General features: G+C 46.3%; 1 protein-coding gene across 1 annotated transcript in view; it reads right to left on the bottom strand.

Moving 5' to 3' along the window:
• LOC138498041 (uncharacterized) overlaps nt 1-26,874 on the bottom strand; it is a 458,173-nt gene that overhangs the window by 105,901 nt on the left and 325,398 nt on the right. The window lies entirely within an intron of this gene.

Here is a 26,874-nt window from a genome sequence, read left to right as displayed (position 1 = left end):
AACAGTTTGGCATCATACCCATGACGTCAAGCCCTACAAAGCAGCAACCTCTCCTCAGCTCACCAACAGGGCCAACGCCGCAGCTACAACGAACATGCAAGATAGTAACAGTGTCCCACTAGCAACAACATCAAATTTAGATAATCCTACGAACATTGTGAACAAGAGCATACCCCGCATTTAATGACCAGGCGTTCACAACACTTAACAAGCGCCTGACCACTCAAATTGAACTAATAAACCGAACAGAATGTAATAAACGGTACAGGATCACATAAGGAACACCTGCTTTGATGTAGATAGGGCAATCCTGCACACACACGCCCATTAGGAATACACTGTGTTAACCCTGTCTTAGTATGTTCTTTCTTTTCTTTCTCCGTGCATGCAGGGTTCTGCGCCTCAGCAAAATGTGTATGAATGAATGTTAGAAGTAGGTTGCAATTATTGATTCAGATGCTACCTCCCATTGAAGACCCTGAAGCTCTTTCATACCAATATATCAACGCTCTACGAAGACCAACTCAGTTTAGACCAAGGCCACCACACGTATATTACAATACGTTTATTGAATATATAGCCCAATCAGACTCTCAACTCCACCACGCCCTATCTGACCTTAGAAACAAATCAGTACGCAGGATCTGGGAGGAGTTATTTGCTTGGGCATTGAACAACTACCTAGTGAATCAGGCTTAAAGTACTAATACTAACCTATTAACGCTGTTTTACTGCAATTTTCAGGCAGGCAACTGTATCATCTCATCAACCCCTGGACTGGGTTATAAGTAAAAAGTAATGCCTACCGTAATAAAAACTCTATTAAAAACAATGTGAATTATGCTATTTGCTGGCTTGGTAGCTGCCATTGTGTGGTAGGCATATGCAGCTTTGCACGTTTGTGCAAAGCCCTATACTAACATTCCTCCCACCCAAGCCGCAAGGAGCACTTTGTCAGGTGGTGTAGATGGCACTGGCGAAAAGGTAAGGAGAGGTAAGCGTAGTGCTGGTACTGACATTAATGGGGTTGACACATATCTCACCTGTATAGCACATAAAAAACGTGGTATAAACACATGTTGAACACTGGAAAGGACACAACACAGCACAGCTGCTATGTCTGTTCCTTGATACCATATGCAATGAGCTCGTCCAGAACCTTTGTGGCCCCAGAAGTACCAACACCAACGGCACAATGCCTCCTGTGCCTCCAGACGCGAGGGCGATTTCAAGGAAAAACAGCAACCCTTCGGTGGAGATCAAAGGCAACATGTCCATACGAGGATAGCTTAATTAAGACATTACCTATGTTTGACAACTACTGGCAACATATTCAAGCACTACAGTACATAACTGACGGAGCAGACAAAGGAGAAACAAAGGAAGTGACGCTGAACTACCTGCCGTGCAAATAGAGCGCCAGAGAGATAGGCGGAGAACCAGGGTGCTGGGAGCGCCCCCAGATGTTGGTGTTTGGGAAGGTGTATACTAAGGAAGAATGGGTGGACGGAGTAGTGGGGAGGAGGCCACTCACATTAACAAAGGCTGCATTGAACAAGGTACAGGAAGAAAATGACAAATGTCTCAAAGAATGGGTCAAGTCTGCAAGTCACCTGACGTGGCTGGGCAAGGAAGATGGACCACTGACAATCATCCCTCTCACAACACCGACTCTGTGTTACCAGCATGACGGGGATGTGAAAGTAGGGTCAAATGAAGGATGCAGGAGAATAGAGAAGATAGAAAACATGGGAACAGGCACAGCGGTGCTGATGGATCATTACTGGGTTTGTGGGTCGAAAGCATACGACAAGCTACCACCTAACTGGGGAGGGATTTGCTCGTAGGCCCACATCAACGTACCCTCGCTAGTGGTACCCCAGAAACATGTCAAGCTAGACTTCTTCCCGAAGATGGATGAGGGCAACAGACGGAGGAAAAGGTTAATAACGCTTACTACACCAACACCGACAACTATTGTCACCAAATCCAATACATTGCGGAGAGTAAGTCGACAAGGGAACTATCTATGGGGCAAATCAGAAACGGCGCTCGACAAAGTACCACCGACACATCGGCTGTTCAGCAGGACTGCCATATCCTTCTCGGCAATAATACACCCAGGGTTTCAGACGTATGCCAACGCAAAATGGCTCCAGATCCCACAGTGGGAACTTATGATGACGATAAACTCAAAAGTGAATGGATTCAACGCAATAAAAGAAGATCTCCGAGCTATATGTTTAGTGGCCCTACAGAACAGGTATGTCCTGGATCTGCTCACAGCTATGGAAGGAGGAGTATGCGCAAAGGTATAAAGTTCTTGCTGCACGTCGCTACGAGCAAACAAAGAAGATAACGGGATATTATAGGAAGCAGCGCTGCAGCTGGAAAAGATGCACGCCAAGATGGAAGAAGAATCAAGAGGCACTAAGAAGGATGGAAGATGGTTCCCATACCTATGGTCATGGATGCCGTTCTGCTTGGCAGATGTCCTCAAAATTCTAGCAGGAGGCCTAATTTTGGGATTGGCCTCACTACTGGGCATAAAAGCGTGCATGGCAAAATCTAAGACGACTGCAGAAGAGATGATTGGGATGAAATTGATATTACCTGCATAGGACGACCAACCGAGAGACATAATACGTATGGAAAGAGAGAGACTAAGACAACAGCTAATGGAATCGGACATGTACCCTCCATCGATGAAATTAGAGAATCCAAGAAACCCCAAGATTTATGTGGGAAAATGGGTCTATTGCAAGCCTGGCGGGGGATGAGTATATATGTATTGGTCATTTGAAGATCATGTGAACCACTACAGACACCTCACGGGAATAACAAAGGTATGGCGCCTGAGAGATGACAAGAGAAGCAATAGTTTTGTGGTCGGCAAGTCGACCAGAGGGGGGACTGAAGAAGGAAAATCAGAATGTCCCTTCCCTCCAGAAGGAGCCCCTAACCAGAAGAAGCACTCCCGACATACTAATGGCCGATCATGTGAAACTGCACCAGGCCCCACCGCCCCCAACGCCAGTCCACATCACGCACAGCACTCAGATATACGACCCCTCAACCCCACAATGGCACGGGTCTTAGCCAACCTAAGCACTGATAATCAAGATCGCTGGAAGCGACTATATGGATCAACTCTATTAAGCATTCCACAAGCTATGCTGCGAGTCGTTAGAGACACCATGACGACATAGCTGCATTAGAAAGGAAGCACACATGCAGCCTGCCCACTCAGGACACTCATACACCAACTCATACACCAACCAACACGAAGAATATATGCGTACATTTCTATGAGTTAGAGGACAGTGACACACATGCTGTCTGCACGTTTATTGTTTTTCATATATGCTCGCTACCGCACTGCACAAACGCCAGAAGAGCTTGTGTAAATGCTTGTAGACGCTACACGATATTAACCCTATGGATGGGCTGGAGCACACGAGGGACCCGACCATCCGTGGCATGCTTTAACCTATGGACAATTATGTTGTAAACGTAGCTGAACAGAAGTAGGCCGCAGACGACTCCAGCACACTAAAACTCATCTTGTATACATCCTGAAGCTTCAAGCTGCTGAGCAAGCAGAATCACACTGGCGGGGCGGCCAACGCCAAGGTCGTAATGTTTCAGGCGACATTCTTCATTGACAAAGCCCCGGTGGGCCCTGCCGCAGTAGACAATACCCAAAGACAAAATACAAATTAAATCGAAGTTATTTGGTCTCTCCAACCGTCTCCGCACACATGATCCAGCCGACCTAACACAACGCCAAGGTCTGGAAGCTGGGAAGATGCAGCCGTCTCACGTTTGAGACCAAGACTTACAACAATATTGCAACAATCCATCTACAGCATGCGCTGGGACTGGGCTGCTCTCATGGCAGTAGCAAGACTCCCTATTGTTACACACTGTCAACATAGTCACACCTCACTGGTACATATTGTATGAAGGCAGGTGTCTCGCGGGCTGGGAACAGTGGCGATCCCATGCTTGGGGCCCGCGGCCTGACCAATCAGGCCATTGGGGTAGAGGGGCTGGTGGCTGGACTCCTCATCATGATTTCTAATGTAGCATTTTTCAAGTAGCAATTTCAAGGGATGACCCAAGCTCACCACCTGACCCAGCGGCCGCCAATAACCAGGCACTCTATATGTCTCTATATTGGACCTACCACTCCGGGAACCAACCCAGAGTGGCGTTAGGTTTTGGTAAGTGACGAAGATTGTGATGTCACAACAGCTCAAAAGGGGCCTGCGAGCCCAAAACGGATGAGATGTACCTGGACTAGACTTTTTTCATGCATGTTATCCCTACCTGTTTGATTTAATAAACGGCAGTACTCCTTGCTCTTTGTGTGGACCTTGACTTCTTTGGGACTTGGAAGGAGTTACGGCCTTCCGTGAGCTGGAGGTCTGCGGGCCGTTGGTACGGCTCTGCCCAACCCAGAAATTACCCTAACAACCGAACTAAAGAAAAGATATGAAAATACAGCACGAGTAAAAAGAAAGTGATGTGCATTGATGAACACAGTGAAAACAAGTAATAAGCATTGATGTACAATGTGAAATTTTGAACAAATTGAAAGCCAGTAACGAGCGCGTATGAACCAAGTGGAAAGTAAATGATAAGCACTATTGGACAGTGTGAAAGCAAGGTGGTGAAAAGCACAAAATGAATTGTGTGAAAGCCACTTTGTGTTGAATGTGGAATAATGATTCAGGTACAGAGAGAAAGCCTGTGTTGGGAAGGAAGTCCAATGAGAATATTACATGCATTACTTTACCGTATAAGCATTTTTGATGATTGCATCTGCTTAGATTCACATGCTGTGCATATAGTCCGACATCCAGTGGTCACCGCAGAGTATTGCATCTTTTCTTTCGAGAATTGAAAGGGGACGTCGGCATAGGTGTGTCTGTAAGACTATCCCTATCGTGACGTGTAGTGTACCCAAAATCCCTCACGCGCCGAGGTCCCTCCGATTGTATTTTTTCTGCCGCGAGGGAGCCTATGACCAGCGTGAGTACAGAAAAGAGAGAACTTAGTAAGACGTCTATGTTCTTTCCATCCGAGTGAGGAGGAAGGGTGGGCCCATGTAAATCTAAGCAGATACAATCATCAGAAATGCTTTTACGGTAAGTAATTCATGTCTTCTGATGCTTGTTAATCTGCTTAGAATCACATGCTGCGCATAGACTAGCGAGCAGTACCTGGAGTTGGAGGTGGGATGTGAGTACGAACAGTAGAGAAAAGATGTCTTAGTACCGCTTGTCCCACCTGAGAATCAGACCTAGAATGAGTGTCTAGGCAATAGTGTTTTGTAAAGGTGTGAACAGAACTCCAGGTTGCTGCTTTGCAAATAGACTCTAGGGGAACATTTTCAATGAATGCTATGGAAGCCTCAGTGCCTCGAGTAGAATGTGCTCTAGGTTTGAGGGCAGTTCTTTCTTAGCAACAGTGTAACAGAGTGTGATGCATTTGACAATCCATTTAGAGATAGTAAATGCCACTGAAATGAAAAACTGATTTGTTTTTTTTAGTGGTCGAGTTCTTTCCATGTAAAACATGACTGCTCTGCGTACATCCAGTATGTGCAGGCTTCTTTCTCCCATGTTTGAGGGGTTTTGAAAGAACATTGGTAGTTCAATGAATTGGTTCACATGGAACTTTGAAGTGAATTTGGGCGCAAACCTAGGGTGAGTGCGCAGAACCACCTTATCTTTGTGAACTGTTACAAAGGGGTCTAGAACTGAGAGCGCTTGTAGTTCACTGACTCTCCTAATGGAAGTAATGGCTATTAAAAAGGCAGTGTTGTAGGTGAGATCTTTGAGACTTGCTTTATACATGGGCTCGATAGGAGACTCCATAAGTCTAGTCAACATCACGTTTAGGTCCCATCCGGGAGCTGGGTTAGAGATGGAGGGTGAATTCGTTTTACTCCCTCCATGAATGCCTTAATAACTGGTATCTTCCACCACAACACCTTCTGTTGTGATGTAGTGTAAACTGAAAGAGCAGCTAAGTGAACTTTAAGCGAGTTAAAGACTAGGCCTGAGTCAAGTAAATGGGTCAGGTACAAAACGATATGTTTAGGAGAGCAGTCAATGGGGTTGATGCTCTTTGAGTTGCACCAGATAACAAAACGTTTTCACTTACTGGAATAGCAGTATCGTGTGTTAGGTTTTCTTGCCTCCCTGAGTATGTCCTTACATCTCTGAGGGAGTTGCAGGTGCCCGATCTCTATGACCTCAGAAGCCAGGCCGCTAGGTTCAATGTTTGCATGCATGGGTGAAGTGTTTTCCCCTTGTCTTGCGACAACATGTTGTACGGGCAAGGCAGTTTGATTGGAGGAGATAGGGACATCTCCATCAGATGAGTGAACCAGGGTTGGCGGGACCACATGGGAGCCACCAATATCATTGTGACTGGTTCCTGGTGCATCTTGTGCACTATCTTGTTGAGTAGGAGGTTTGGGGGAAAAGCAGTAAACAAATTTCCCTGACCATGTAATCCAGAGTCCGTTCCACTTGGAGCGGTTCTGGGGGTACCTGGAGGCGTAATCTTGGCATTGAGCGTTCTCCAGAGTTGCAAACAAGTCGATCTCTGGGAAGCCCTATTCTGCGAAAATGTTGGAGACAATATCTTCGTGTAATCGCCATTCATACTCCATGTGTAGTGAGAAATCTGCTGAATACGTCTGCCAGAAGATTGAGTTCCCCTGGAACATGTTGTGACAACAGGAACATGTTGTGTTTGAGAGCCCACTTCCAAATGTTCTGGGACAGTTTGGACAGCCCTGGAGAGTGAGTGCCCCCTTGTTTGTTCAGATAGTACATGCCCGTGGTGCCATATGTGAGGATCAGGACCGTCTTTCCCTGCAGTTGTGTCTGGAAAGCTTTCAGTGCTTTCAATACTGCTAATAGTTCCAACAGGTTTATGTGGTTGGATGCTATGTCTGACGACCAAACTCATGTGCTGTCTGTTGAAGCAGGTGAGCTCCCCACCCTGTGAGAGATGCGTCTGTAGTTAGAGTGGCCTCCACTGAGGGGGTGGTGAAGGATTTACCCTTCAAGAGGTTCTCCCTTGACCACCACCGTAGCGAGAGAACAAGTGCTGGCAAGACAACCACTAGATCGTTCCATTGTCCGCTGGCCTGACACCACTGGCTGTTGAGCCACTCCTGTATTGGACTCATGCGCAAGTGCGCGTGAGGAACCAAATAAATGCATGATGCCATCATTCCCAACAGTCGCATAGTTTTGCGTACCGTCACCTCTCGACTGGCTACATATTGAGGGATTTCAAACAGCATGTTTTGGACCCTCTCGTTGGAGGGGAATATGGGGACGTCCTTTGTTCGAATTAAAGCCCCTAGGAACTGTTTGACCTGGCTGGGGTCTAGGCTAGATTTCTTTTCGTTGATAGAGAATCCTAGACTGACTAAAAGATCTATATTTCTTTGGGTATTTGACAGGCAAGTTTCATAGGAATCCCCTGTTATGAGCCAGTCGTCGAGGTAAGGATAAACTGGGATGGATTGCCTGCGCAGGTGTGCTGCTGCCACTGCCAGTACCTTTATAAATAAATACCCTTGGTGCAGAAGCTATGGCGAAGGGCAGTACTTTGAACTGATAGTGCTGGTCTTGAATCATGAATCAGAGGTATTTTCTGTGCGCCGGCAACATTGTATGTTTCTTTCATGTCCAATGTTGTCATATAATCAGCCTGTGTGAGCAGGGGAATTACCTCTTGCAGAGTGACCATACAAAACTTTTTGGGCTTCACAACTTTGTTCGCTGGGTGCAGATATAGTACATGGCGCATGGTGAGATCCTTTTTGGGTACAAGGAAGTACACTGAATAAATACCCTTGTTTACCTATACAAGAGGTACGACCTCTATGGCGCCCTTTTCAGGCAGGGTCTCGACTTCTTGTAGCAGGATTTGCAGATGTTCTGGCGTCAGGCGTCTTGCTTGTGGCGGTCTGAACTGTGGGGTCCGGCTGAACTCTAAACAGTACCCATGGGCAACAGTCTTTAGCACCTACTGGTCTGTAGTTATTCCCTCCCATGCTCAAAAAAACGATGTTAGCCGGCCCCCCATCGGGGATGCATGGGAGGGGACCCGGAAATGCAGGTCATTTCTGGCCTGAGGCCGGGGAGCCTCAAGGGGTAGAGTTGTGTCCCCTTCCTTTACTACTTTGTTGCCCCCTTGTGGGGTATGGGGTGTTGTAGCTGCTGCTTCCCTGAGAGGAGGACCAGTTATTCCCTGAGCTGTATTGATTTTTAGGGAATCGTTGCCCACGAAAGGAACGTCTATACCAGCTCCCCTTCTTTGTGAAGGTCTCTGGGTGATCTGATCCAGAGTCTTAAGGGTGTCAGGCACCTTTTTTGCAGTTTCGAGGGCTTCATCCAATGCCTTTCTGAATAGATTAGTATCCTCCACTGGTTTATTTATAAGTGAAGCTTGTGTCTCTGGCTTGAATCCAGAGTTTCTTAGCCATGCGTGCCTCTTCAGGAGGGTACCATGAGCGAAAGACCTTCCAGCGGTTTCTGCTGCATTCAATTCTTTAGCATACTTTGGTTAACTTGCCCTCTGTCCCCGTTGAGAGCAGCTGGGCTTGTAGTGGCTCAGGGACTTCTTGAAGGCCTTCCTGTTGCTTGGCCCATTGTGCATCAGCATAGCTGGCTAACAACGTGGTATTTTTGGCGATGCGAGTATAGTAAGCCGCCACCACAGTGATCCCTTTCCCCAAAGCGTAAAGTCTCTTACATTCCTTGTCAAGGGGTGCCTAACCAGTGGGTAGGGGAACCCCTGCTCTTTTCCTGGTAGGTGTAACAACCAATGAATCTGGAGTAAAATGACCCCTGATGTAGAGGGGGCCAGAGGTGGAGGGTTGAAAAAGCTTCTCAACCCTCGGATTCACTGCTCTAGTACGTGCAGGTGTTAACAAAGAAGGGGCCAATCTCTTTTTAATTGAATTAAGTAGCGGAATTGCCTGGCTGGCAGGAGGTATTTCTTTTAAAATTTTCTCCACAAAATCAGCCTCTGGAACAGCTTACTGAGTAGCAATATTGAAGTGATCAGCTGCTTTACTCAATATGGCATTGAAGGCAATTTGATTGTCTACCGGGGAGGCCTAGTGGGGGTGGTAGGAGGGGAGTCCAGGCACAAGGTGTCAGGTTCTGGGGTTGGAGTAGGTGACTGCCAAAGGCGAGGATAAACTGAGTCTGGGTCTACCCCCAACCCTCAGTGGGGTCTAAATGGACCTCCTCAGAGTCTACAAAGGGATCTTCATTTTGAGCCTCCTCCTAAGTGAGGCCATAAATGTATTTTTCCTCATCTTGAGTAGGGTCAAAGACCCTCTGCAGCATAGCGACAGGGAGAGGGTTTTTTTCCTCTCTAGACCTTTTGGGTGTAGACTTCTCATAGAGTTCCACAAATCTCTCAAGCCTGCCATACATCATTCAAATTTTTCTCTGCTCTAAACAGATGAACCAGAGCGGGCTAGGGGTGGAAAGGGCTCATCTAGTGGATCCTCTGTCTGCAAACGTCGAGATTTTTTCTCTAAAGCTGAAGAAATCCCTTCAGGAGATTCCGAAAAGTCTTTTTGGGGGTTCTGAGGGTTGGCACGTGTCTTCTCGACTGTCTGTAGGCCTTTCCGTAGGTTGCGGTACATTTTTTGGCCTATGCTTGGGCTTTGACGAATCCTTGTGCTTGTCCTTGGGTTTCAACGAATCCTTGGACCTTCGTTTGTGGGAATGCGCCGAAATGATTCTGCCGATGCTCTCTGTAATTACTTCCTCATCGGAAGGTTCTGTGTACGGGCCTCCGGCTGCGTGACTACTTACGGCGGAACCAGGGCCTTTTCAGACGTGGACGCCTTCTTCCAATGCGTCTCCACGGGATGGTGGATATTGGGGTCAGCGCCCTTTGATTTAGTAGGCCCAGTCGCAAGGCGCATCTGCGTTTATGGCGCATCTGCCGTTGCGGGGAGGGCTGCCGACCCTGGCGGTCAGAGGGCAGGGCAAAAGTTTTCAGCGGGCCCGTTGGCGCTACCGACCACTTCGACTGTTTAGTCAAAGATATCCCTTGGGTTGTGTTCTTAGTGTGGGGAACATGTGCGCCTGTGTCGCCGGGGTGTAATTCCCCATAGCAGGACCTAGGTCTTGCCTAGCAGGCCCGGGGACAGACAACGCGGAGCGAGAGTGCTCCGCCAAAAGGTCAATCGCCTCCGAATCAGAGGCTAGTTTGTCACTCAACCCCTCGTCACAATCGGCGGTTGTGGCAGCGGGAGAACTAGACTCGGCCTGCGACATTCCGTAGGCCTCCCACCGCTTAACACAGCGCTCCTTCAATGTTTTCGGGCGCATGAGCTTGCAAGCCACGCAAACAAACTTGTCGTGAGTGAGGGGTAAACAGAGTGCTTATCTTTTCAAGGAAATTTGGCCTTGCAAACAGGACAAAACCTAAATGGAGTCTTCTCCCTAGCTGAGGAAATAAACTGTGATGAATAGACCTAGGGAACAATGAGAGAGGAAAGGGAAAGGCATTCTCAGAAAGGGAAATGTCCACCCCGACCCCACTCTCCCTACTGTGTAGGCCGGCCAGAAGGCCCGGCCACGTGGTCGGCATCGCCGACCGGTATCCATCCGTCGAAGATCCGTGGAGCGTCTTCGGCGGGGAACGCCGTCGATGGAAGGGACCGTAGGGTAATATCAATAACCTTAATATATTACGACCAAAGGTCGAAGAGGACAAAGCAATTTCTCTGATCGAGCTCCGTATAAGGCGACCAGTTGGCTGGGTGGAAAAAAAACAATCTGAGGGACCTCAACGCGTGAGGGGTTTTGGGTACACTACACTTCCAATACTCTCTGATGACCACTGGATGTCAGACTATATGCACAGCATGTGATTCTAAGCAGATTAACAAGCATCAGAAATGAATATAACAGACTGCCAAGGGTTATTGGTTGTGTGACCTGTAATGGGTGGAGTGTCTAGTACGACAACTGCACTTAGAAGCTGTTGTTTTATAATAAATGCTGAAGTGATTGAAGAAAGGAGCAATCTACGTGAACTGTTGAAAAGCCTGAAAGGTTACAAAGTTGATTTGGAATAATTATTGAAAGCTGAGAGATTTGACCTGACAGTGGGTTTGAAGCTAGGAGAGCTGCCTTCTTGGGGAAGGGTACCCAAGACTTTGTGAACTGTATTGACCTTGGGGAAGGGAACCCCAAGGCCTTTTTTAACTGTGTTAAACTTGGGGAGGGGTCCCCCAAGGCCTTTTGTACAACTGTTTTGAACTTGGGGACGGGGAAGCTGAAAATCAAGCCAGGAGCTGGAAGAAGCTCGGAACACTAATTCTTTTGTTGCTGACATCCCTACACATTGTATATCTTTAGTTGTAAGGGCAAGTATAGGTTTTGAACACAGACAGACTTTTGAGTTGAACTCAATGACACAGACTATCCCTAGTTTCTTTGGGTAATCCCACCTTAGAATAAGGCAAGTTAGGCCTTACTCCATTCTGATATTTAAGAAAAATAAACTATTTTATAGAAAAGTAAATCTGTTGTCTGTTTCTTGCTTCATGATGCCTTCACAAATATTGCAATGTGTGCTAGATGCATGTAATGATGTGTTATTTATATAGCACCTTTATTCAAAGTGCTTTTCAGAGCACATATGTACATACAATATCACCCAACCAAAATTGGTACTCATTTATCGACCTCGAAAAGATGAGTTGGTCTTGCCAGGATTCGAACCTGCGACCTGCAGATCACGCTCAGACTGCAGCAGCAAGCACTCAACCCACTGAGCTATCTTACCGGCTAGATGTAGATGGAGTGGACGTCTATGTCGGGTCCAAAAGTGTTGATGATTAATACTTTCCCCAGATAATAACATATCTGGAGGATTAACAATGGCGCTGATGTGGTATAAAAGGAAGTGTACAATGTATCAACGTCAGCACCCCACGAGCCTGTGAGAAGGTAGTGTAGTTTCCCCCACCATTTATCAAAGCATTTGTTAATACCAGACAAGGCATGAGTTTCGTGTAACATCCGAATTTTGGGTGAATGAGGTTTGATGTTTGCAACTATTTTTCAGTCTTTAATTGGGTTATTTATACACTGAACGTTCTCGCTTAAGAACGATACTGGTGAAAGTGTTCTAATTGTGGTCATAACAGAACAGTTCCAACATGATTGATATAAAGAGCATTGCCACAGACATCTGATATGTGCCATGCAAACCAACAAACGTGACAATACCATTTAGTAACTCTGTAACCAGTAGAACTCCCCTACCCTTACCACCCATCCCAACCGGATAGTGATACCCAAAAGAACAACACCAACAAGAAAAAACTCATAGGAGGCTCTATGAGCAGCACATCTGTTCTACGAAGAAATGCATCCCAGCACCACATATGAAAATGAATCACAGGCTTACAGCGAGCAACAGACACATTCAAATTATATTAGCAGTTGGCCATTAACAAACGGAATTTACGTTACATAATTCAGGTCAATTGACAGCATTGAAGAGAGTCGGGGATGTGAGGCGCTGCACGCTTCAAGGGTCGCCATGGCACAGCCACTTAGGAGGTATTGTAGCTTCGATGACAGACAGTGCCTCAGTAGATGCTGCCAAACCCTGAGCTTGGTGGGAAAAAGCAAAAATCTCAGGCTATATGAACGTCAATCCACCATGGTCTCTTGGCAGTTTGAGACTTTATTATCCATCACTATAGTTTAGCAGTCTTGCAATGATGGTTCGAGTAGGGGCTCTAGGTTTGGATTTCTGAGCTGTGAGCTCTTTCTATCAAGAATGTATGATATGATATGGCATTTATAACGCACCTATACACAAGTGTTTCAAGGCGCGACTACTATTTAATGTATTGGTCACTTGTTAGGCGCTTACACAATTAGCAAATCTGTTTCAAAGCACCCACAGGGCAACAGGGTGGTGACAGGGGATTGTAGACAATGAAATAAAACAAAGATGAATAATTGATTAATAGTACAACAAATCATGAGAATAAAATGGAGGGGAGACACACCTACTATGCCTTGTAAGTGTTCAGAACATGCAAGTGCAGAGGGGAAACGGGTAAAAGATAGGTGCTGTGGTGCTCATGCAGAAGTGCAAGGGGCAAAGTGCTGAGAAGGGAAATAGTAAGTGCAACCTCTCGTAGGGAGGGTGAGCCTAAGCAAGTGCAGTCAATAGACAGCAGCTGGGATGAGAGATGTGGGGGAGGGAGGGTCAGGGCCCCGAGGATACATAAGGGCCATGCACATCAGTCATGCTACTGTATGATTAGCAGGGAAGAGAGGAGAAGGAAGAGGTAAAGAGAAAGGTCTTGAGGCTTTTTCGGATCTTAGGAGGTCCTGCTCAAGACACAGAGGGGGAGGGAGGTTATTCAAAAGAAGGGAGCCCGCCAAGGAAAGTGATCGACCCCCAGCTCTCTGTTTAGCAAACCGCTTCACACGCAGGGAGTTGGGACAGGAGAGTATTTTGTCAGAAAGTGTTTAAGATAGAGTTGTCTCCGGCCCCAGATGGCCTTGTGGCTGATAAAGAGGGATTTGAATTGAATCCGTGCTGAGACCCTGAACCAGTGAAAGCTTTGTAGGGCAGGAGAGATGCGATCCCTCGGCTTGAGGCCAAAGATATGTCTCGCTGCCCTAGTCTGGGTTAATTGGAGGGGTTGCAGGGTGGACGAAGGAAGATCAAGGAGGAGGCTGTTTCAATTATCTAGCCTAGAGAGAACCAGAGCACCGGTAACATTGAGCCTCTGGGTGGGGGAAGGCGAGGAACGGGAGAGTTACTTTGAGAAGGAAGAGCTGAAAGTGGGACTTCTTGACTATGTTCTAAATATGAGTGATGAAGGAAAGGGTGGAGTCATGGATGACTCCGAGATTCCTGGCTTCAGAGGAGGGGGCAGGGAGATAGCTCATGGAGGAAGGCCAGAGTGAGGAGAAGAACTAGGGTGCAGGGAACCCAATCGGGAGAGTCTCTCTTTTGCTGGCATTGAGGCAGAGGTCATTAGCAGTGCACCAGGCCTGGATGGCAGAGAGGCGTGCCAAGAAAAGAAAGGTAAATGTTAAAAAGCAGGGCAAGAGAATGAAGCCCTGGGGGACGCCACAGGTGGAGGAGGAACTAGGGGAGGAGAAAGGGCCCACAACGATTTTGGAGGAGCGGTCAGTTAGGAAGGAGGTAAGACAATCCAGTGCCCGCTCTGAGATACCAAGGGTATCATGGAGTCTTTTTATGAGGATGGAGTGGTTCACTGTGTCAAATGCAGAAGACAGATCAAGGAGGATGAGGACAGCAGGGGAGTTGGAATCAAGGGAAGCAAGCAGTTCTTCACAGGTGTTCTGAATAGCGGTTTCCGTGCCCCAGATGTTCGGAATCCAGACTGGTGGTCGTGAAGGCTGCAAACAAGTTCGGTCTGAGAGATGAGTTGGGGGAGGGCCAACTTCTCAAGCAGTTTCCCCAGGAAGGTGGCGATGGAAATGGGGCGGTAGTTGGCTCACCAGTGAGTGCTTGAGGGAGGATGGAAAAGAACCAGTAGCAAAGGAGTGGTTACAGAGATCAGCAAGAGAGGGGCGAGAGAGGAGATGTTGTCCTTAATGGTTCTGGCAGAGCAGGGGTCAACCTGTTTGGAAGAAACCTTCATGGAGGTGACCACTCTGGTGACTTTATCAGGGGAGACAGGAGTAAAAGAGGAGAAGGAGGAAGGAGGAGAGTGAGTGGTAAGAGGGGGCAGAGGGAGGGGGGGTTGTGTTGGAAGAGTGCGTGGTAAGGCTGTTCAGTATGTACTGGGTTTTGGAAATGAAGTGAGAGGCGAGTGTATTGCAAAGGGCCTGTGAAGGAGTAGGGGTAGAAGATATTGCGGAAGGGTTGGCAAGTTCCCTGCAAATTTTGAAGAGTTCAGTCGTGTTTTTGAATGCATTGGACACTCGTGCTTGAATGTGTGCTCTATTTTTTGGCACGGATGGAGAGTCTGTAGTTTCTCTGGAGCAGGCGGCAGGCCAGTTTGTCAGAGGGTGAGCCTGAAGTGTGCCACTTCTGTTCAGCAGCCCTGCACTTACGTTTATGGTCTGCAGGTTCGGAGTCGTACCAGGTGTTATGCTTGGATACAGGTTCCCGGTGGATCCTCGTGACTGGGGCAAGGATGTCAAGGGTGTTGGTAATGGACAGATAGAGGTTACTGAGGGCAGAATCAATGGTAGAGTCTGTGCTGGGTGGGTAAGGGGGAATGAAGGTGGAAGAGTAGGCAGCAGTTGACACTCGTTTCACTGGATGGATGTTCGTGAACGAAGTTGGCAGAGATTCATGAGGAGTTGTCACAGGGCCATAGGGACCGAGGTGGGAGGTGAGCAGAGAGTGGTCAGACCAGGAGAGAGGGGTGACTAGGGGAGCAGAGTGTGAGGTTGGAATGGATGATGTCATCTAGTTTGTGTCCAGCAGAAGGGGTAGGGCCAGAGGGAAGGATGGAGAGGGATAGGTAAAATAAAATTGTGGGTTTCCCAGAAGTTTCTGTAGGATTTCTTCGATGAAGGGCTCCATTGACTCCTGGGAGTGTACTCGGGTATCCCGATTCCCGATTATGTGAACAAAGTTACATCTAGACCTAGATTCTAAGTCTTCATATTTCATCTTGATGGCAGAAAGATCCTTATTGAGTGCAGTAAGTGAGGAATCCAGTTTCATCACCCTGTCTGCCACTTTCCCTATGCTGTTTTCAGCATGGATAATACTAATATTGGCTGCTAGATCTCCCAATTTGATATTGACAGAAGTAAACCCATTTAACATAGCTTCCATAATTGGACTTAGTTTAGATTGAAGGGGTGAGTGTGAAGATGAACTCCCTGTACTAGCAATATCCACAGACGAGGAGGATGCTTTAGATGGAGAGCTGGTCAAGGAATCCATCAGCCTCTGCTTCTTGCTCGTGCCCCTTGTCATGGTGGCAATAGGCTTATTCTGTTTAGTGTGGGGGTAACAAGCAAGCGGCAAGTAAAAACTTAGCTCATATGAATAATTGAAGCAAAGTACTTAGGAGAGGTAAAGTGAATAAATTCACACAAGTATGAGCATAGAGTGCTTTTCAGCCACCGGGTCGCTAGTGATTGAGAGGAGTGTCAAGGCATAGCACTCCTCCAGTTACAAAAATGAATTTCAATTGCGCACAAAGGACCCTGGTGTAACGCTGAAACTGTGATCTGAGTAATGTAGGTAAGATATAAAAGCAGCAGATATATATCTCAGTTCAGTCCAGTATATATACAGCAGTACAGACTTAATATGCATTCATTGCTGTAATACTGGGGATCAGTACACACAACTACTTATGCAAAATGACGGATTCATCAGTTTAACACAGTCAAGTCACTCCCATTCCAAGGGCTGCAGTGGCGCAATGGTGATTGTCCCGACAGGTCACAATAAATGTGATTATACTACAAATTTGAACATGCAAGAATGCTGCTTAATATTAGTACTATGACAGTTAATGTTCCAAACTGCTTATGTGATATCGCAAACTTTGAATAAAAGTAGTAAACGGACGTCTAGGCATGAACAACACTAAGAACTACACATCCTAGCATGCATTGCGGGAATCATGCTCACACAATGACGGTATATGGTGGAGCCATGGGGTGGATGCAGTTACGCCACACGTAATCAACATTCTTCAATATTGGTATTAACAAGCGCCAATAGCCTTCTGTGGCGTGACTACACACTCGGCCAGGTAGTGTGCGAGAAATGACGATATGAGAGCAATAGAAAGAGACTACAAAGAAGCAATGATGTATCCACATGATTTTAAGTATCTCCGCTACAGCCGGAACTCAAGTACTCCGTGAGTCGACTGTTTGGCGGAAGTGTGGATGCGACGCGAGCTAAAAGAATGCCACATCGCAATGGGACAAAAAGGTGAGCAAAAGAAAGCATTATACGCGTGCTCCAACTATGTTTGGACTGGGCTGCTAGGACATACGTAAACACAGACGATCGGGAACGCCCATAAAACTAGTCATAATTGTTTGCAGTCATGTAAACGCGAACCCCTACACCAAGAGAAACGGATGAGGGTACTGCAACTATGTATAAAAAATAGATGTGACAAACGGTTGGGGCGCTGAAAAGAGACAATTCTATATCAAGACCGGAGGCTCAGATTATGCTTCTCTCAACTTTACTGATCAGCAGCAAAGAACAAACCAATAAAACATGGAACACAAAAATCAATAAAACTACAATAGGCATGGTTTTTGAGTCTTTGTAGTTCTGTTTTTATTGGTCCTTAAACTGACCATGTGACATTTCCAACCAATCAATATGTCCTTAGTCCTTAAATCATCCTGTCCTTCTACTATTCCTCCTCTTTCTTTGCTGCTCGGCAGCCAGTTTTTTATTACCATATTTTATATATGTGTATTTGAATGTTGTGTTTATTCTAATCATACTTGCACGCGCACACTATTAGGAGTGATTTGTCGAAGCATATCCGCATCAGTTAGAATCTTTGAGTTGCGGTCACGACGCGGCTGGTGCTCCGGAGAGCGCAACTTCAAAGAACTAACACAGAGGGCACTGCAGTCACGGAACTGAGAGCGCGACGGGACCGCGTAGTTCCGGCGCTCTCTCTCCTCATTACCAGACCGTTGCAAATATTTTTAGTCACGGATTACGAGCGCTGACACTGCTCATTCTTTACAACTTGACAGCTACGTTTATATTCACATTCCGCTTACAAAGCGAAACGTTCCTTCAGGATCGTGTTACGCGATCAAGGTGCACAGCGCCCCTGCAGGCCACAATAACATACCGCAATAACAATACGGCCACAGTCCCATGTAAAGCCTGTTAATATATATATCATATATATATTCTTTTATCAGACCAGGTGATCATTATATACATTATATATTATATCTCTCTACTGAAAGAGAGTATATACAAGATCATATAAATTCCTGGTATATATATTTATATATGAAATCCCCAGTGTACTGTGCAGACATGAGTTCCTCTAGTGATGAGGGAAAGGCTAGCATTAGCCAGAAGAGGAGCCATGCAGAGATGACTCAGGTCCTCCAAAAAGCCCTGGGGACCTTGTTGGGACAAGGGCCACAGCAGATAGCTCTGATGGAGGACTGGCTCAAGTTCTCACAAGGCCTGGAGGAGATCAGCGGGTTAAAAGCACAGGGGAAAACAAAAGGGACAGAAAAGCAGCCTGTAGGGCAGAAGAAGCCCATATCCCCCGGGGGCACATCACCAAAGCAGAAGGGTGATAAGAGAAGGAGAGTAGGAGTAAAGGCGGGACCTAGTAGCAGGGGACAGGACAAATCCTCAGACACCTCTGATGAGGGTGAGGTGGACTGGGAGGAAGAATACTTGGAGGAAGAAGAGGTATATTCTATATCTTCCTCAGAAGAAGAAGGCCACAAAGCACCAAAGAAAAAGAGGAAGCAGGAGACAGAGGAGGATGGTGCAGGTGATGATGATTTTGAACCTGAGGCACTAATCCACCCAGGGTCGTCCAAATGGGAGCCACCAAAAAGAATAGCGCCCTATTTAAGAAAGCGCCTGAGGGGACCCCTAGCTAAAGAAGCTAGGAGTAAAATGAGGGCGGAATGCCCTAGACCTCACCTCCCAGAGGGTGCAGCCGATACACCTGAGATAGATGATAAAATGATCACGTTCATGAGTAAATACACGAAGGACGTGCAGAAAGGTCTAGGTAGGTCCTGTCGTTCATGCCAAGACAAAATGCTGGACATGACAGGGCCCCTCACTAAGATTCTTCAGATTGGCGAAGAGGCCAGAGAAAAAGGGGAGCCAGTGGACCCGACGATCTTGGTCGGGTGGGCCCACAGGGCAATATGTATGTTGGGAAACGCCAACCACGCTATCACCACAGAGAGAAGGAGGTCTCTGTTGGTTAAGATAGTCCCGAAGTTAAGCGAGTTAGCTTCTTCGGAGCCAGCATCAACCGCAAAAGGAAAATTATTTGGAGATTCCTTCATCAAGGAGTTGACCAAGTTTGCAAACTCCTATGCGGCGCTGGACAAGGCACAGGCTCTCTCAAGAGAGTGTTTGGGAGACATATTTTCTGGACGGGCCAGCAGAGGCAAGGGTCGCTCGGCTGGCCGATTCCACTACAACAAATCCTACCAGGACAGAACACAGTGGCGAGACCAAGAGGATCGTAGACAAACCCCTTTCTTCCCATCAAGGGGTAGAGGAAGGGGCAGAAGCTGGCGATGTGGGGAAAGTCAACAAAATAACCCAGGTGAGAACAAGCAACCCACAGTTAATTACCACAGAAGTGGGGGGGGGGGGAGTAGCAAAATGTATGCAAAATTGGCTCACTATATCAGGTATATCAGGGGATACCTGGCTTATAGAAACCGTACAAGGTTTTCACATAGACGTCTTAGAGACACCCCATCAAGAGAACCCGCCAAAGGGTTTAGAAATAAACAGGGAAGACACATTATTGCTGGAGACAGAGCTGAAAGCATTAGAAAGCAAAAAGGCTATAAAACCAGTAACAGATTACTCAAAGGGATATATAAGCAATACGTTTCTCGGTAAAGGGAAACACAAACTAAGACCAATTATAAACTTAAAAGGCTTAAACGAATACGTGGTGTACAGACACTTCAAGGTGGAAGGGATACACCTGTTAAGAGACAACTTAATTCAAGGGGATTGGCTAGCCAGGATAGATTTAAAGGATGCATACCGGACCATACCCATAGTAGAGGAACACTGCATATTCCTGATGTTCATATGGGGACAATCGACATGGGAGTTTCGATGTCTGCCCTTGGGTGTTTCACCAAGATGTTGAAACCAGTAGTGACGCACCTCAGGAGTCAGGGGATAAGACTTATAATTTACCTGGACGACATATGTCTGATGTGTCAAGAGAAGGAAACATTAATAGTACAAGTACAGACAACACTAAAATTGCTAGAGGACATGGGGTTCCTAATAAATTGGGAAAAATCCAGAATAGTACTGGAACAGTCATTAGAATTTCTGGGATTCATAGCTGACTTGGTACAGGGATCTCTCAGTCCATCCGTTCCCAAGGTGAACGATATCAAGAAGCAATTAAGACACACTTTATCGAAGAAAGAACTGTCACTGAGGAACATTACCAGGTTAGTGGGCCACCTAGCATCATCAATCCAAGCGATACTTCCAGGAACATTGCATTACAGGGCACTCCAGAAGTTAAATATCAAACACCTCAGGAGGGGAGCTTATTACGAAACAAATGTTGCCATCTCTCAAGAAGTGAGGGAAGAGTTAGAATGGTGGCTATACCACATGGATGCATGGAACGGGAGGGCCATATTTGGACCTGATCATTGAATCCGACGTCAGCAGATGGGGCTGGGGAGCCCGATGCAGGAATCTGTCGACAGGGGGCAGATGGTCGGATCAGGAGACGACTCTCCATATCAACTGCCTGGAGCTACTAGCAGGGTCCTTCGCAGTGAAATGCTGGACTCCGGAGAGGGCAAAATGTCGTGTCCTGCCAAAGATGGACAATGTCTCAGCAGTCAGGTACATAAACAGACTGGACGGGACAAGATCCAGACTACTGGCAAAAGATTTTTGGGAACTCTGTGGGGAAGTGTCAGTGACGGCGGAATACCTGCCGGGCCATCAGAACTAGGTGGCCGACTGGAACTCCAGATACCTCGGAGATGCCAGCGATTGGAAGCTGGACGACGAAGTGTTCAAGAATCTAATGATGCGATCGGGACCATGTCAGGTCAACTTATTTGCATCGAGACTAAACAAACAGTTAACCCGGTTCTTCAGCTGGAGACCAGACCCAGAGGCAGAAGCGACAGATTCCTTCCTACAGCCATGGGGTCACCAATCAAATTACGCGTTTCCCCATTTCTCTATGATAGCGAGGACGATAGCCCAGGTGACACGGCCAGAAAGCATCCCTAGTACTAGTTACACTAGACTGGAGGGGGCAAGTTTGGTTTCCCAGTTTACTGGAGTTATCACACCACAACCCAGTGGTGCTACCAGCCGACGATTTCATTGTGCGAGACCTCAGAGGTCTCAGTCATCCACTAGTGAGGTCAGGCAGACTCAACCTAATCGCATGGGCGATTTCAGGAGATCTTGGGTTAGGCCAGGACTATCGAATGAGGCTGAAATCTTTAATGAAGCCTAGGCTCGAGGAACACACAGAGCTTATAAATCTGCATGGGCTAGATGGAGTAGCTGGTGTTTAGAGAGGAATATTCATCCCGATAGAACAGATGTAGCACACATAGCCAACTTCTTAGCTCAGTTGGCAGCCCAGGGGAAGGCATACAGAACTATTAACACAGCCAGGTCTGCAATATCGTCAGGACACCCTAGGATAGAAGGTATAGCAATAGGTGAACATCCCCTGATCTGTAGATTAGTGAAAGGGGTAAAAATGACTAGACTCCTAGTGAAAAATACACTCATTTGTGGGATTTAGACACAGTATTGAGATTATTTCTATCATGGCCAGGTAATCAGGACCTACCCAGAAAGGCTATTTCAGGGAAACTAGCTATTTAACTGTGTCTTTTATCCTGCAAGAGATCATCAGAGGTTAGAGCACTAGAAATCAAAAGGAAGAGTATTTCACCTAACGGAGTAACCTTTCTCATAACGAAATGCACCAAGACAGGTTTGAGACCCATATCCTACAAATCTTTTCCGGGACAACCAAATTTATGCCCGGTCAGATGCTCATCAGCATATGAGGACATGACAAGGGAAGAAAGACCCCCAGGAGTATCTCAATTACTTACTGATAGCAAATTGTAAACCCTTCAAAGCCATAAGCCTGGCTACCATAGCCAGATGGCTTAGATGGGTAATGGAACAGGCAGGCATTGATGTAGTAAAATATGGCGCTCACTCAGCTAGAGAAGCGATGACTACCAAGGCTTTTAACATAGGTGCCCGAGTAGAGGACATTATGAGGTCGGCAGATTGGTAGAATGAATCAACTTTTAAAACCTATTTTAAACCAACAGAAGGTGTGGCATCGTTAGTGGTGAGTACGCTTTGAACAAGCATAATCCGAGCCTCTGACTTGACATAGAATTCAGATTTCCAACACATACATTCCAGAAAGTCATAATTCTATTAAAGACACGGAGGCGAAGGATTATCCCACCCTATCAATCGTAAGAATGTAATGTAATATTAAGTACTGAAATGTTTACATGTTTTTTCCATAATTAATGAAATAATGCATGATGAGTACAATAAGATAGTACAGTTGTGAAATGTATAGGAGGAGAATGTTAATACATTGTGGTTGGATTTACGATTGTCCCACCCTTTTCGGTTTATAGTCACCTTTTTAATTTATGATTTCTATAGGTATGGTGACTGACAAACAATCCGGAAATTGAACCATTATTGGCATGGAACGGACGGAATTACAAAAGTTCACTGGACGCATCCTCGACTGGACAAAGAAAGAGGAGGAATAATAGAAGGACAGCATGATTTAAGGGCTAAGGACATGTTGACTGGTTGGAAATGTCACATGGTCAGCTTAAGGACCAATAAGAACAGAACCACAAAGACTCAAAAACCAGGGTTATTGTAGTTTTATTGATTTTTGTGTTCCATGTTTTATTGAAGCAGAATCCTTCGCCTCTGTGTCTTTAATAGAATTATGACTTTCTGGAACGAATGTGTTGACAATCTGAATTACTTTCACACATGTGATACATGAACACATCTTTATGTGTTCACAGATATACAGGCAAAGGCAATGTTGTGATGGCGTAACTAATATATACGCACTCTTGTTATATATTTAGGAACTAACACAGATGCACTTTGATTTGCATCTAGGTCCTTCCAGGTAAAGCTAGAGCATCTCACTGACTAGTGATCCCTTAACCAGATGAAACATAGAAGCCCACAGAAGGAGGCGAAGACCAAGAATTGGTAAGCAGCAGTATGCGAGGTGACCCATAAATCCCCGAAAATTAGAAATAACATCTGGCATGTAAAGTAGATACTATTTTGTGTGTGTGCCCACAGATACAACGGGTGGGGGGAAACACCACAAGAAGAGAAGAAAAAACAATAAGAGAGAAGACCAAAGATAGTACAAGCGATGCTAACTATCTAATAGCGTTAAGCCCGCCACCAATTAAGTATAAGTGATGTTCGAGAGAGAAGGAAAAAGGACGGACTATATATAGTGACGGTTCCTATACATGTTGTTTCCCTTTTAGGGTTCCCAAGACTAAGATAGGGGTATAAAGAAAGAAGAGACACTCTCCCCAAATCAGAAGATGGAGATTGAGACAAAAAATAAACATGTCTTTTTTAGATTAATGTTGAACCTTGACTAAACAAGTCAGGTATAGTCCTGAAGAAAGCGGTCCACTGTATGAACTTCGCTGAAACCGGTCGACTAATAAGGCTCAGGGTGATGACCTGACCCCACAGGCAGGCATATTATTGGCTAGCTCAGACAAATAACATAATTTTAGGCTATTGAATTAATTTGTTAAAAATAAGGTTGCAAGAACAGATGCACTTTCAGGAAGACAAATATTTTCAATCTTCAAGGAAAATTATTGTTTTTAAAATTAGCAATTCTAGTTGATAAGACAAACTATGAGGTGGCAATTAAAAAGAGATTTTCACTTCCACAAGTGTGCACTACTACATTTTTTAGAAGTTAGCAAAAGTAGTGAGAGAGGGAAGGGCTAGTTTCTTTGTCTATCCCCTAACCTAGATAGGCGGCACACAAGCACTCACTAGGGAGAGCACATACACATGAGGGATAGTCAGTCTCTTTAGATTTAGTAAGGATTAGGGCTTTTTAGATGTAGAAGTTACAATCAAATAACTCTAATACTGTCTGTCTGTTTTGTGTGTCATACGGGTGACAGGCAGCCCAAGGGGTCTGTGTATGCAGGTTGGCAGTGCGGGATCAGTAACCTAATACAGGAGTTGTAGGTATTGGCCATCAGTGAATCAGGGGCGCAGTGTAGGCAGTGGAAGTTCCGATCGGAGCGTTCTGCACTCACCGCACAAGCAAATCACAATGGTTGAGAGGTTCACCAGCAGGCAAGAGACAGCTGCACACTGCTGAAGTAGCACAGATCCAAGTAACGGTGAGAGCACTCATTGGAGTAATTGTCAGCAGGGGGAAGGGGGCAGGGGTCGTCAACGGTGATCTTCCAAATGAAGGAAAAACCTATGAGTTGTCATTTATTTGATGGAATTCATGTTGGTCTCCGAAGAAGCACCCGTTATAGGCCATCTTGATGGCTGCTCAGCAGCACCCCTGGCTACACGCTTTCTAATGCATCTGCATACTACATGCCTCTCCCCATTGTTTCTGAGGAAAGTGTTTCCTAATGACATCATAACATAATATTGGGTGTGAGTATGGGATGTTCGAAGAGATGATTGGAGGAGGGTGGAGGGGTTCTGTGAGAGCGGTGATTTTGAGTGAACTTGTCTGTATGCTGGCGGTACCGCCACCTATGTTATTTTATGTTATGTTAAAGGTTCTTATGCCGGGCACTGTTGACACCTGCATGGTCTCTTGGCGCTCTTTCTTGGCACGTTGTTGATGGAGCATGGCGTGGCCCTCTTGGATGATCGCATTACAGATGGGGATTGAGGTTTGTTTGAGCAAGGTTTCTGGGATGAGTGAGATGTCCAGGTTGTGGTATGAGAGGAAATCACAGATGTGAGATGTATCTTTGTGAAAATTAGATGCTGAACATGAGTGAGCGGGAGAGGAAGTTGGATGGGATGCACAAGTGACTGAGTGGATGAGGAAACATTGTCTAGGCTGATGTGGGTGAGGATGTTGGAGGCATGGCGGCTTGTTTTAGTGCCTGTGTAAGGGGACAATGTTGTAGGGTGATGGGGTATGCATGACCGGGAGCAAGGCGTTACATTGTGACTTACGTGAGGCTCGCATGGGCTGAGACCCACTGTAATCCCTGTTGAAATCAGGCTAAAACAGGGAGTCAGCCTTCGTTTCTTTAACCATTTGCTGCTGGGAAACCTGGTGAAATGGGCAGGTGGGAAAATATGTTATGTTATGTTAAATGTACTCATATAGCGCACCAACGGAATTGGTCCCCAGGCTCTCTGGCGGATCTGTAAATAGGAAGGAGGGTGGGTAGGGTTAGTCGGGAGGAGGAGAGTAGGAGAGTGGGAGAGGTGGTGTGCTGTTGGCAGCTTCAGCTCGGTATACATCGAGTACTGGGCTTTGGTGCAAGTATCGGATCGGGCAGGACCTCATGTGCTGTAGGTGCTGTTGATGTGTTTTTGATGCGGTGTGGCAAAGTGCGTGCGGATTGCTGGGAGAGAGATGGTTGTGTGAGTTTTGTGTGGGTTGAGCATGCAGAAAATTGAGGGTTGGGATTAGTGGGGTCTGTATCCTGATTCGGGTACTTCTGGTTCCGTTTGAGCTGTATCCCTGTGGTTGTTGTAGGCTCCTTATGGCTAAAGCTACAATATACAAGCCAGGGACCAAAATGTGCATGTGCCCTCAGCTTGTAATAATGGTCTCCTGATACACAAGAAATGTGTGCATGTGGCGAATTGATGGGGGTGTAAATGTATGCCTAGCGAGTAGCTCGCAACTTCTTTACCTCTGAAAGGATAAGCGTGTCAAGGTGAGCTTACAATCTGCAGTCTTATTCGAGGCCAAGATAAAACACCCACCTTTTTGTAGGTTGCGCCACTTCAACATAGACCCAATCTCTGGAAACTCACGTTACCCTAAACTGCAGTACTAAACTGGAAGCTGCAAACCACTCTTCTAAAAGAAACTGCAAATACTCCAGAATCCGGCAAGTAGACTAATCACCAACACCACACTAATATCTGTCACTGCATTGGCATCCTTCATGACATGAGAGCCTAAGACGCTGAAGCTTGTCCATAAAGGTGTTCATGGCAACGCTCCATTCCGAAGCAGTCCCAAGCAAAAAAACGTACTTGCTGAAGCCTACACTGTAAGTCTACCATGAGAGGAGGCAGGGGTGTTCAGCGAGTGGCGCCTCTGTCGGAACTCGCTTCCTCAACAAATTGGAGACCACTATATCCCTCTATTTTGGAACACACAATCATAACATGTTGCGTTTTAACGGAGTCGCGAAGAAGCAAACTACCCGAGTTAGCTGGGGAGGCAATACCCAAAATAAGCTTGACTTTTTACCAGAAATACTGGCTTTCGGAGCACAAAGAAAGTGCAAGTTCGTAGATCCATGGACAGGGCTTCTCAGCCAACACTAGTAGGAGGAGTTGTCAACTTTAAAATGCAGTGTCTGCCTGCACGCCCAAACATCGTATGCATTGTATTGGGAAACTGGCTTCTTGGCCGTGCGTGGAACTTTTTCCAATTTTGGCTGCACCAGCACCACGAAACACTTGGGTGTAAAGTAGACTGGAATTTTAACCACAACTGTACCACAAACAGTATAACACCCGCAGCCAAAAACGACAACACACGCTGGGGGGATCCAGCAAGAGTCTCACACACACACAACCATGTAAGTAGCCGGCCACTTGTCGGTCCCGAACACTGAGATCCCATCTCTAACTAAAGGACAAATATGAGATCTCCTCTGAGCCAAGCAGATTACTCAAGATGGCTGCCCGGTGTGCTGCTGCAAGCAGGAGGATCCTGAAAACGATTGCTTCAGAGGCAACAGCGGTTTCATTTGCCAGGACTCAGATCTGGCTCATCTGGGCCTTGGGAAATCTCAGAATAACACTGAGGAAAAGAGAGCCTGACAG

The sequence above is a fragment of the Ambystoma mexicanum genome, chromosome 5q, assembly GCF_040938575.1.
Source record: "Ambystoma mexicanum isolate Mex_15411 chromosome 5q, UKY_AmexF1_1, whole genome shotgun sequence".
Taxonomy (NCBI): domain Eukaryota; kingdom Metazoa; phylum Chordata; class Amphibia; order Caudata; family Ambystomatidae; genus Ambystoma; species Ambystoma mexicanum.
Note: the sequence above shows the minus strand (reverse complement) of the source record. Positions and strands in the feature narration are given on the sequence as shown.